The 12,492-nt window shown below is 41.2% G+C and overlaps 1 protein-coding gene across 7 annotated transcripts in view; it reads left to right on the top strand.

Moving 5' to 3' along the window:
- The first annotated feature begins 9,580 nt into the window (after positions 1-9,580).
- Positions 9,581-12,492, top strand: part of CROT (carnitine O-octanoyltransferase) — a 75,429-nt gene continuing 72,517 nt past the window's right edge. For 5 of the 7 annotated variants that reach the window (XR_010945430.1, XM_067746116.1, XM_067746117.1 and 2 more), the window contains exons 1-2: positions 9,581-10,046; positions 10,295-10,384. The gene's annotated coding sequence lies outside the window, so the exon portion shown is untranslated. Of the gene's footprint in view, positions 10,047-10,294; positions 10,392-12,492 lie in introns of all 7 variants that reach the window. The other 2 variants (XM_067746113.1, XM_067746112.1) reach the window with 2 other exon arrangements.

A 12,492-nucleotide genomic window follows, 5' to 3' on the forward strand; every position in this document is an offset into this window, starting at 1 on the left:
TCTACTGTATAGCACAGAGAACTGTACCCAATATCTTGTAATGACCTATAATGGAACTTAACCTGCAACAAACAAACAAACCACAAATCACTATGCTCTATACCTGAAACTTAACACAATGTTTTAAGTCAACTATACTTCAAAAAAAAAAACTAAGAAAAAAAGGTAAAGAAAATTTCAAACACAAAAGTAGAAAGTAGTAGTATAATGAACCCCTTTGTACTGAACACCCAGCTTCAAGATTTTGCCAACCTTGTATTATTATTTTTGGATGAAATTATTTTAAAGCAAATCTCAGATATGATTTCTTGTAATCTTTTTAAAAGAACACAAAAATCAATTCCCAGCAGTATTATGGATGAGCTATCTTTTATATTCTTTTATTTTTCCAATTATTTATTTATTTTATTTTTGGCTGCATTGTGTCTTTGTTGCTGCGCGCGGGCTTTCTCTAGTTGCGGCGAGCGGGGGCTACTCTTTGTTGCGGTGCACGGGCTCCTCATTGCGGTGGCTTCTCTTGTTGCAGAGCTCGGGGTCTAGGCGTGTGGGCTTCGGTAGTTGTGGCACTTGGACTCAGCGGTTGTGGCTCACGGGCTCCAGAGCACAGGCTCAGTAGTTGTGGCTCATGGGACTTAGTTGCTCTGTGGCATGTGGGATCTCCCTGGACCAGGGCTCAAACCCGTGTCCCCTGCATTGGCAGGCAGATTCTTAACCACTGAGCCACCAGGGAAGTCCCAAGCTATCTTTAAGGAACACTCCACTAGATTTTTTTTTTATGCTGAATTAAATAAGGGAAAAAACTTAAAATGCATTGAAGAGTTAGCAAGCAAGAAAGGACTTCTCAGAGTCAAAAAGCTAAGTAAAACTAAAAATAAGAGAAATATGCAAAGAACTAAAGCTGGTTTTCACCTTGAGGATTTTAACTTAACCCAGCTGGGCATGAGTTTCCATTCTTAGTGGTTTCTAAGGATTCAGGGGACAGTGCCCCAAGCCCAGGATCCACACAAGGCTGGGAGCATAATAAGAGATTTCTATTTTCCAACATTTATGCTGGGTTTGTTTTTGTAGGTCTTTTTCTTCTCTTGTGTTTCCCACTTAGAGAAGTTCCTTTAGCATTTGTTGTAGAGCTGGTTTGGTGGTGCTGAATTCTCTTAGCTTTTGCTTGTCTGTAAAGCTTTTGATTTCTCTGTCAAATCTGAATGAGATCCTTGCTGGATAGAATAATCTTGGTTGTAGGTTCTTCCCTTTCATCACTTTAAATATGTCATGCCACTCCCTTCTGGCCTGTAGAGTTTCTGCTGAGAAATCAGCTGTTAACCTTATGGGAGTTCCCTTGTATGTTATTTGTCATTTTTCCCTTGTTGCTTTTAATAATTTTGCTTTGTCTTTAATTTTTCTGTTTGATTGCTATATGTCTTGGCATGTTTCTCCTTAGATTTATTGTGCCTGGGACTATCTGCTTCCTGGACTTGGGTGGCTATTTCCCTTCCCATGTTGGGGAAGTTTTCGATTATAACCTCTTCAAATATTTTCTCTGGTCCTTTCTCTCTTCTCCTTCTGGGACACCCATAATGCAAATGTTGGGGCATTTAATGTTGTCCCAGAGGTCTCTTAGGCTGTCTTCATTACTTTTCATTGTTTTTTTAAAATTCTGTTCCAAGGTAGTGAATTCTACCTTCTGTCTTCCAGGTCACTTATCCGTTCTTCTGCCTCAATTATTCTGCTATTGATTCCTTCTAGTGTATTTTTCATTTCAGTCATTGTATTGTTCATCTCTGTTTGTTTGTTCTTTAATTCTTCTAGGTCTTTGTTAAACATTTGTTGCATCTTCTTGATCTTTGCCTCCATTCTTTTTCCGAAGTCCTGGATCATCTTCACTATTATTTTTCTGAATCCTTTTTCTGGAAGGTTGCCTATCTCCTAGCTTCGTTTAGTTGTTTTTCTGGAGGTTTATCTTGTTCCTTCATCTGGTATATGGTCCCCTGCCTTTTCATTTTATCTATCTTTCGGTGAATGTGGTTTTCATTCCACAGGCTGCAGGATTGTAGTTCTTGCTTCTGCTGTCTGCCCTCTGGTGGATGAGGTTATCTAAGAGGCTTGTGCAAGCTTCCTGATGGGAGGGACTGGTGGTGGGTAGAGCTGGGTGTTGCTCTGGTGGGCAGAGCTTAGTAAAACTTTGATCCACTTGTCTGCTGATGGCTGGGGCTGAGTTGCCTCCCTGTTGGTTGTTTGCCCTGAGGTGACCCAACACTGGAGCCCACCTGGCTCTTTGGTGGGGTTAATGGTGGACTCCAGGAGGGCTCACACCAAGGAATACTTCCCAGAACTTCTGCTCCCAGTGTCCTTGTCCCCGTGGTGAACCACAGCCACCCCCTGCCTCTGCAGGAGACCCTCCAACACTAGCAGGTAGGTCTGGTTCAGTCTCCCATGGGGTCACTGCTCCTTCCCCATGGGTCCCAATGCACACACTATTTTGTGTGTGCCCTCCAAGAGTGTATTCTCTGTTTCCTGCAGTCCTGTCTAAGTCCTGCAATCAAATCCTGCTAGCCTTCAAAGTCTGATTCTCTGGGAATTCCTCCTCCTATTGCCAGACCCCCAGGTTGGGAAGCCTGATGTAGGGCTCAGAACCTTCACTCCAGTGGGTGGACTTCTGTGGTATAATTGCTCTCCAGTTTGTGACTCATCCATCCAGTGCTTACGGGATTTGATTTTATTGTGATTGGCCCCTCCTACCGTCTCATTGCGGCTTCTCCTTTGTCTTTGGATGTGGGGTATGTTTTCTGGTTAATTCCAGTGTCTTCCTGTCGATCATTGTTCAGCAGTTTGTTGTGATTCTGGTGCTCTCACAAGAGGGACTGAGCTCATGTCCTTCTACTTCGCCATCTTCTGTTTAGGCTTAGTTCTCTGTTTCCATGGAAACAGTATTTCTTTATTCTTTCAGAAGCACCTTTAGAAAAATGACCTGACTGCCTTTATTTTTAAGCTCCTCTCAAAATGAAAATTTGTTCCAACGCGGATCCTGAAGGTTCAGCAAAACTGTTCATGAATGACTGGTTTTATTTCATTTTTTTCCAGCTTTATGGAGGTACAATTGACCAATAAAAAGTGTATATATTTAGAGTATACAACCTGATGATTTAGTATATGTATACATTGGGAATGATTACCACAATCAAGTTAATTAATACATCCATCACCTCACATAGTTACTTTCTTTTCTTTTTGTTTCTCTTTTTTTGGCAGTGAGAACACTTAAGATCTGCTTTCTTAGCAAATTTCAAGTATACGATACAATATTATTAACTATAGTCACCATGTTGTGAGATCCCCAGAATAAGTTCATCTTGTAACTGAAAGCTTGACTAGCTTTGGAAACATCCCTTGAAGTTTTAGAAATTCCTATTAATTAAATAGCTATCTCTGGTCTCAAGTGTTCCTTTCATATTTAAACTCTGTACAGTTATGTTATTTTTTTTCCTTAAGAGATATATGCTGCTTCTCTCCTTTATTTGAACCTCCTTTTATTATCCTAAAAATGTTCTCTTCCCTACGAAAGAGGAATTGCTATTCTCCTACGAATCAGATTGTTTATAAATGTGAGTCTGATAATTAATCAGTTTAAAATTTCATTCTTTTTATCCTGTATTTCTAACACTCAAAAATAAGCATTTGTGAGGAGAAGAAACAAATTGTGCATATGATTATATTTAATAATCCATTTTTTAAATTTCAAAATATAAGATATAATTCACATATCATAAAACTTACCCTCTTAGTTATACAATCCAGTGTTTAAAAATATATATTCACAAGGTTATGCAACCATCATCACTATCTAATTCCAGAACATTTTTATCACTCCAAAAGGACACCCCACACCCACTTTCACCTTTCCACTCACCCCCCAGCCCCTGGTAGCTACAAATTTACTTTCTGTCCCTATGGGTTTGCTTATTCTACGAATGGAATATTTATGGAATCATATAAATGGAATCTCACGTATGTGACTTTTTTGTTTGCCCTCTTTCACTTAATGTAATGTTTTCAAGGTTAATTCATGTTTTATCAGTACTTCGTTCCTTTCTATTGCAGTCTCTTTATCCATTTGTTGACAGACTTTTTGACTTGATTCCACCTTTTGGCTACTGTGAATTGTGCTGCAGTGAACATTTGTATGTAAGTATTGTTGGAATACCTATTTTCAATTCTTTGGGGTCTGTATTTGGAAGTGAAATTGCTGGGTCATGTAGTAACTCGATGTTTAACATTTTGAGGAATTGCCAAACTGCTTTCCAAAGTAGTTGCACTATACTACTCGGCCATAAAAAAGAAAGAAATAATGCCAGTTGCAGCAACATGGATGCAACTAGAGATTATCATACTAAGTGAAGTAAGTCAGAAAGAGGAAGACAAATATCGTATCACTTATATGTGGAATCTAAAATATGACACGATTGAACCTATCTACTAAACAGAAGCAGACTCAAGGACATAGAGAACAGACTTGTGGTTGCCACAGGGGAGGGGATTGGGGGAGGGATGGAGTGGGAGATTGAGGTTAGCAGATGTAAGCTATTATATATGAAATGGATAAACAACAAGGTTCTACTGTATAGCACAGAAAACCATATTCAGTATCCTATGATAAACCATAATGGAAAAGAATATATAAAAAAATGAATGTATATATGAGTGTAACCGAATCACTTTGCTGTACAGCAGAAATTAACACAACATTGTAAATCAATTATACTTCAATTAAAAAAAACGTAGCTGCAGGCTTCCCTGGTGGCGCAGTCGTTAGGAGTCCGCCTGCCGATGCAGGGGACACGGGTTCGTGCCCCGGTCCAGGAGGGTCCCGCGTGCCACGGAGCGGCTGGGCCCGTGAGCTATGGCCGCTGGGCCTGGGCGTCTGGAGCCTGTGCTCCGCGGCGGGAGAGGCTACAGCAGCGAGAGGCCTGCGTACCGCAAAAAAAAAAAAAAAACAACAAAAAAAACCCAACAACAACAAAAATGTAGCTGCACTATTCTATTCCATCTGCAATATGCAAAGATTCTAATTTCTCCACATTTTCCCCAACACTTGTTATTTTATTTTATTTTATTTTTTAATAGTCATCCTACTGGGTATAAAGTGGTTTCTCACTGTGGTTTTGGTATGCATTTCCCAAATGATTAATGAGTTGAGTATCCTTTCATGTTCTTTTTGGCCATTTGTATATCTTCTTTGAACAAATGTCTTTGTAAGTCCTCTGCCCATTTAAAAAAAATATATACATATATTTATTTATTTGGTTGCACCAGGTCTTAGTTGCAGCAGGCAGGCTCCTTCATTGTGGCAAGCGGGCTCCTTAGTTGCAGCTCTAGGGTTCCTTAGTTGTGGCATGAGAACTCTTAGTTGCGGCATGCATGTGGCATCTAATTCCCTGACCAGGGATCGAATCCAGGCCCCCTAAATTGGGAGCATGAAGTCTTATGCACTGTGCCACCAGGGAAGTCACCCTCTGCCCATTTTTTTAATTGGACAGATTTTTAAAAAATTTTGTCTCACTGTTTTAAGAGTTCTTTATATATTTTGGATGCTAGACCCTTATCAGATATACAATTTGCAAATATTTTCTAACATTCTGTAGGTTATATTTTCACCCTCTTGATAGTGTCTTTTGATGCAAAAATGTTTTTAATTCTGATGAAATCCAATTTATCTGGTTTTTTTCTTTCCTTTGTTGCTTGCGCTTTTGGTGTCATTTCAAAGAATCCTTTGCCAAACTTAAGGTCTTTTAAAAAGAAGAATAGAATCCTTTCTTCTTCCTCACTAGTACAAGCAGTACCCATGTACTAGTCAAGTACTAGCAGTACTTTAGTGGACCTGTGGATCTTTTATTTTCATGTTGTTATGAACCGATTCTATCCCTTAAAATTCATATGTTGAAGCCCTAATCCCCATTACCTCAGAATGTGACTGTGTTTAGGGACAGAACTTTTAAAGAGACAATTAAGTTAATATAAGGCTGTTAGGGTGGGCCCTAATTCAATATGACTAGTGTCCTGGTAAGAAGAAATTAGCGGGCTTCCCTGGTGGCACAGTGGTTAAGAATCCACCTGACACGGGTTCGAGCCCTGGTCCAGGAAGATCCCACGTGCCATGGAGCAACTAAGCCCATGCACCACAACTGCTGAGCCTGCACTCTAGAGGCCGGGAGCCACAACTACTGAGCCAGCGTGCCGCAACTACTGAAGCCCGTGCACCTAGAGCCCATGCTCTGCAACAAGAGAAGCCACCGCAATGAGAAGCCTGCGCACCGCAACAAAGAGTAGCCCCTGCTCGTCACAACTAGAGAAAGCCTGCGAGCAGCAATGAAGACCCAACACAGCCAAAAATAAATAAATAAAATAAATAAATTTATTTAAAAAAATAATTCTAAAAAAAAGTTCTAAAATTAGCTTATGGTGATTGCATAACCATGTGAATATAGTAAAATCCAGTGATTTATACACTTTAAACGGGGGAACTTTATGGTATGTAAATTATATCTTGACAAAGCTGTTAATTCATGTTCTGTTCAGTAATACAGAATTTTTCTGAGATATAAAGACATAATAGTTATCTTAACTCTTCCCTAGGATTTCAGTGGTAAATTTTTATATACAGTAAATATCACTAAAGGCAAGTCCAAACCACTGACTAGTACTAAGAAGAGGCCCTTTGTATGCTCATCTGCTGTTGGTGGTGGAGTTCTCGGCATCCAGTATATTTTAATTTGCTGTTAGCTGCTTTGTGAAGTGACTACCTGCCTACTGCCCCCACCCCCTCATTAAAAATAAGAAAATATCACAGAATTATTTCTTCAATATGTTCATTTTATACATTGGGATGAAAGTAGATTAAAGATCTGTCTCATAGATTAGAGCTATTTATACTACAACTCATTACTTCTTAGAGCCACAAGTCTTAGCAGTAAACTAGCTATGCAGATCAAAATGTAAATTCCTGGTTTTTTTATACTTTTTATGGTGGAACTTATCCAAACTTGTCTACAAGATTTTGTCTAGGGCTTCCCTGGTGGCACAGTGGTTGAGAGCCCGCCTGCCGATGCAGGGGACACGGGTTCATGTCCCGGTCCGGGAAGATCCCACATGCAGCGGAGCAACTGGGCCCGTGAGCCATGGCTGCTGAGCCTGCGCGTCTGGAGCCTGTGCTCTGCAACGGGAGAGGCCACAGCAGTGAGAGGCCCGCGTACCGCAAAAAAAAAAAAAAAGAAAAAAAAAAAAAAAGATTTTGTCTATAGACTTGTCTACAAAGAGCTTTTTCTATTTGTGGTATACTGAGAAAGAGCTACATAGGATTAAAAATGAAAGATCTCATGGGAGTAAAAATGAAAGATCTTTGATGTCAACTTAAAAACCTTATTATCACCGCTTGTAATACTTACAAGTTTTTCTCTAGAAAAATATTTTGACTCAACAATCAATTTTTAATCTTGGGACAACTTCTTGTTATCAATATATGTGATGTGCCTCACTAGCCACTATCACCACTCCACTCTAAGAGATGAAAACTAGTTCAAATTTAACCTGAACAGAACATAATTTGGAATCTTCCAATAAAACACATGCTATGTATTTTGAAGAAAAATAAATCATTTTAAAATATATGCTTTGGGGGATTATTAGTACATCTGCTTATCAGTATATTTTTATTTTTATTTTTTTTATTTTTTACTTTTTGTGGTACGCGGGTCTCTCACTGCTGTGGTCTCTCCTGTTGCGGAGCACAGCCTCCGGACGCGCAGGCTCAGCGGCCATGGCTCACGGGCCCAGCCGCTCCGCGGCATATGGGATCTTCCCAGACCGGGGCACGAACCCGTATCCCCTGCATCGGCAGGCAGGCTCTCAACCACTGCGCCACCAGAGAAGCCCTTATCAGTATATTTTTAAACATCACCTTTTCTCCCCCTGCATACCCAAGTCTCTGTTCCACTCCTTTTCACTCAGTACCACAGGTTTTTCTCTTTCTAAGAATCCAGGAATCTTTACAGAAATATCTTGTTTCCTTTTAAATAAACATTAAGACTAGGAGAGAGGCAGTGAAGCTAAGTGACCCTAAAGCACCCACAGTCATTAAACATGCATAAACTTTAAGCGGTGCCAAAATTCACTAGGAAGGAAAAAAAAATACAGTGAAGGTTTTTTGACTATTTTTAAAATTCTGTTTAAGAATAATATCTTGTAAGCCAATTTGAACATTATCCAGAACACAGAACTTAAATACTATGAGAGAAAATTTCTTTACCGCACCTTCAGAAATTACTACTACAACTTTACAATCCCTTATGTGAAAACTTTTTTGGCCTGATATGTTTCAGAATTCAGAACTTTTATCAGAGAAGTGTGTCTACCACATACTAAGTAACATCTCCATCAAGTGCGGAAGTTGCACTGTAACCAAACTCATTAATATTTCTGTAGAGAACTTATGAATATTCACACCAAATGAATATTCAGTTATACATAGCCTCAGTTCCCTTCCGGTCAGATTTTACTATTACAGATTTTACTATTAAGGGACTTAGGAAAGACAGATAAAGGATCTATAATGGCACGTTAATTTGGAATCCAATTATTTATATTTGATATCCAGTTCAGAGCCACTGTAAACTATTTGTCTTTTCTTCCACAAAAATGAAAGTGTATTTAAAATGAAAAATGAAACAGTATATTTCAGGAGGTAAATGTAAAAATGATTTGCCTGTGAAACTAAGTTAACTATATTATGATCTTCCTCTAGAACTTGCCTAGTTCCCTCTGGTTAAAAACTTCATGTCTTGGTGCGATAGTAAAAGACATCAGGTCAACCTCAAGCTTGCAGTGTGAGTCCTGGGAGCTTGGAGGACCTTGGGCAGCATGAAGACCTGTGGAAAGGTAGGGAAGCCCCGAAGGAGCAGAGTGCTGCAGCCTCTCTAAGCTGGGCAAATTTCACCCTCAGTGGATGAAGGAAAAGAGAGGTCAAGTAGGGATTTATGTGGTTACTGTTCTCTTCCTAGGACACGGAGTGAAAAATAGGATTCCTTTTTAAGGCGCTGGTATAAATTCTTACTTGGGGGTTACAAAAAGCGTCACACGGGGAACGGGGTAAGAGCGGCTGGTAAGCCATAGGTGGGGCTAGAAGAGGAACAGGTGAAAATGGGCCATCTGTTCCTACATCAGCTCCAGACGGTTAGGTAACTGCGTGAGCGGAGCACGGCCCTTAGAGCCCTCCGTGTCCCTGGCAATGCGCTGAGCTCCACCGACAGCAAGTAGTTGACTGCTCTCGGGCTGTATTTGGACTGTTTCTCTTGTCCGCCCAGCCGAGCCTTGCCAGCGCCCGCAGCCTAGAACCCTGCCCGCAACAGACGACTGGAGGCGGAGCTAGGTCGCACCAGAGCGCAGGCCCGGCCCGTCCCCCCTCGCCTTCAAGTACGCGGGGCTGGGGGGCGGAACCGTCGCGGCTTCCCAGCCAATCCCCGTTACCCGGTGCCCGTGGGCGGGACCCTCGCGGCTCTCCGTCCAATTGCCGCTCCGGGGCGGCCTCAGGGAAGCGGGCTTGCGCAGCTGTGCGCTGCGGCGGAGCTTTTCAGCCGCTGGGGGTTGGGACTAGTCAGCCGGCCGAGTAGCGCTCCGTCCCTCCCTCCCTTTTTCCTACCTCCCTCCCTTCTTCCTCCCTCCTTCCCCCGCTAACCCTTCGAGGGTGGGGAAAAGTTAAGGCGTTAGAACAGCGTTAAATTGTGGAGAGCGTGAGTTGCCAGGACTGGCGGGGGTGGCATAAGGCATCTCGCTTGCCGGGGTCTGCGAGGTATCCTTGAGGCTGGGCCGCTAGGCTAGTCCGTCTTGGTGCTTGGTTGAATTTCTCTCACCTGCTGGCTTCTGAAGTATGCGGAGTTGCGTTTGCGTTGGTGGGAGGAGCCTCCGACCTCTCGTCGCCCTCTACTCCTCTCGTCTCTAGAACCAAGCTTTGAACTTGCAGTTCTGCGACAAAGCGCCGGCACCAGATACCCGGGCACCGGGAGGTACATCGTTTCTGGGGGTCTCATGGAAGGGAGTGTAGTTGTCCTAGTAGTTAACCTAGTTAGTAGTGTAGTAATTTTTATCCAGCTTTCTGGCAGCTGGACTGTTTGCGTGTGTTTGCTGTGATTGCCAAAAGTTTGAGGCTTGGGGCCTCCAACCCCTAAGTTGTCCGTCTTCCACCTTCTTTTACTAGTTTCTGTTAATTTTGTACCCCTGCAATTGTTAAACTTGTTTTTCTTCCTGCCCACAGTCACCAGCCCAGTTCAAATCTCTGTGATTCCAAAACAGATTTGTTGCAACGCGCTCTTGGCAGTCCTAAACAATTGATCTTGGTGTACCGGTATGTGGTAAGCTATTTATTTTACTTGTTTCTGTTTCTTGTTTACCTGATTCTGTTTTCTACTTTGAGTTTACATCTTATTGCTCCCAGGAGGCCCACTGTAATTAAATCCAGCGTCATCATTTTCTTAATGCACTTGTAGGTTATTTTAGAATTGTATTATTTAATCCTTGTGATTGAGAGTTCAAAACAATCCTCCATGAAAGAATCTGATAATTCCTATTTTTACTGTGTACCTTTTGATGAGTTAAGACTGTTGTGAGTATGGTACTGGTAGTCGTGGTCTCAGATTCCTAAAGTCTAGTGAGTGGTAGGGATGTATACAGAGAATAGCTTATTTTTTCTGTATCTGTGTGTTAGTTTCCTATTGCTACCATAACAATTTATCACAAACCTAACAGTTAAAAAAACATAAACTTATTAACTAGCAGCTCTGTAGATGGGAGGTCTCTGTAGGTTTAGCTGGATATGCTGCTTAGGATCTCACAAAGCTGAAATAAAAGTTTGTTGGTCTGGGCTTTCTGAGGGAGAATCCATCTCCAGGCTCATTGAAGTTGTTGGCAGAATTAATTTCCATGCAGTTGTAGGACCGAGGTTCTAGTTTCCTTAATGGCTGTCAGCTGGGGCCTCTCTCAGTTCCACGAGACCACCTGCATTTTCAAAGCCAGATAGCACCTCCAGTCCTTTTCATGTTTTTAATCTCTTTGACTAGTCTTCTGCCACCTCCTGGGGAAAGCTTTCTGGTCCGGAGGGCTCAAGTGATTAGATTAGGCCCACCTGGATAACCTCCCTACTTCAAATAAGGTCAATTGTGCAATAACACAATTACAATCAAGGAAGTGATAATCTCATATTCACAGGTTCTGCGTATTAGAGGGGGCAGAATCATGGGGGCCGCTCATAGACATTCTACCTAGCCTGATATGGTTGTCTCAAAACTAGATTATTTTTACAGTGCAGTTTTGCAGGTATTAAAAAAAAAAAGAAAACCCTAACAACAACTCTGATTATTTGAGTATCCTCTCTACAGATGAAGAAATTCAGGTAAAGTTATTTGTGCAGGGGCATATGGCTAGAAAATGGCGAGTTGGTATTTGGACCCAGATCTACATTTCTATTAGAACTAAAGGCATGTTTGCGGATGGTCAAAGTGAAGTGCTTCTTCCTATTTAGATAAGAAGAAGCAGAGGAATTGAGATCTTTGTTGTACCTCATTTTGGGGTTATATTAGTGGTGTAGGCTAAGCTCTTCTCCCCTAACAAAGAAAGCCAAACTACAATGGCATAAATAAAAGATCTTTTTTTTTTTTTTTTGATACATCTAGAAGAAGGAGTCCAGGACTAGTAGGAAGATTCTGACAGCCTCAATACCTGGCTCCCATAAATGGGTACAAAGTGCTGTTCCAGTTGGGACTTTCCTGATAGGCAGGGAGGAGGAGAGAAAGCACAGGAGAACACCTGTAGTTCCTTACAGGGGAATGATCTGGAGGCAACATATACATCGCAAAGCCATACTGAGCTCCAAGGGAGAGTAGGAAAGATACAGCTATATGGCTGTCTACCCAGCTGAAACTCAGGATTCTGTTAAGAAAGAAGGGGGGAAGTTATATTGGCTGAAAACAGTCTCTGCCACACCATTGTTTTTTATAATGTTTTATTCTATAACTTTCTGAGTGGAATATTTTATTTGGCTTTGCAATTAGTTTTAACAGGTAGTATTTGAAAGGACAGGAAATTCTTATTCAATATTAATGTTTCTTCATTTCTCAACTGCTATTTTAATATATAATTTATAAAGGCTTCTTTGAGGAACCTCTTTTCACATTTTGTATTACTTTGATTTTTCTGAAAATTAATACATCTGTGGAAAAGGTACAAGATTGCTTTGGGATACATGAGATCATTCTGTTTAGGCCTCACACCACTGCAGGATTAGGTTACAGCAGCCTGTCATATGATTTATGAACTCTGTAACATTTTGTAACTCTATATAGTTGGATGGCTCTTTCACAACTTTTCATATTTTCCTCTTCAAAGTTCTTTCTCTCAGCCCATTATCCTTTTCTACACATTTGGATTCTACCTACCCATTTAGACCTCACCCACTAT

This window comes from Pseudorca crassidens, chromosome 8 (assembly GCF_039906515.1).
Source record: "Pseudorca crassidens isolate mPseCra1 chromosome 8, mPseCra1.hap1, whole genome shotgun sequence".
NCBI classification, from domain to species: Eukaryota; Metazoa; Chordata; class Mammalia; order Artiodactyla; family Delphinidae; genus Pseudorca; species Pseudorca crassidens.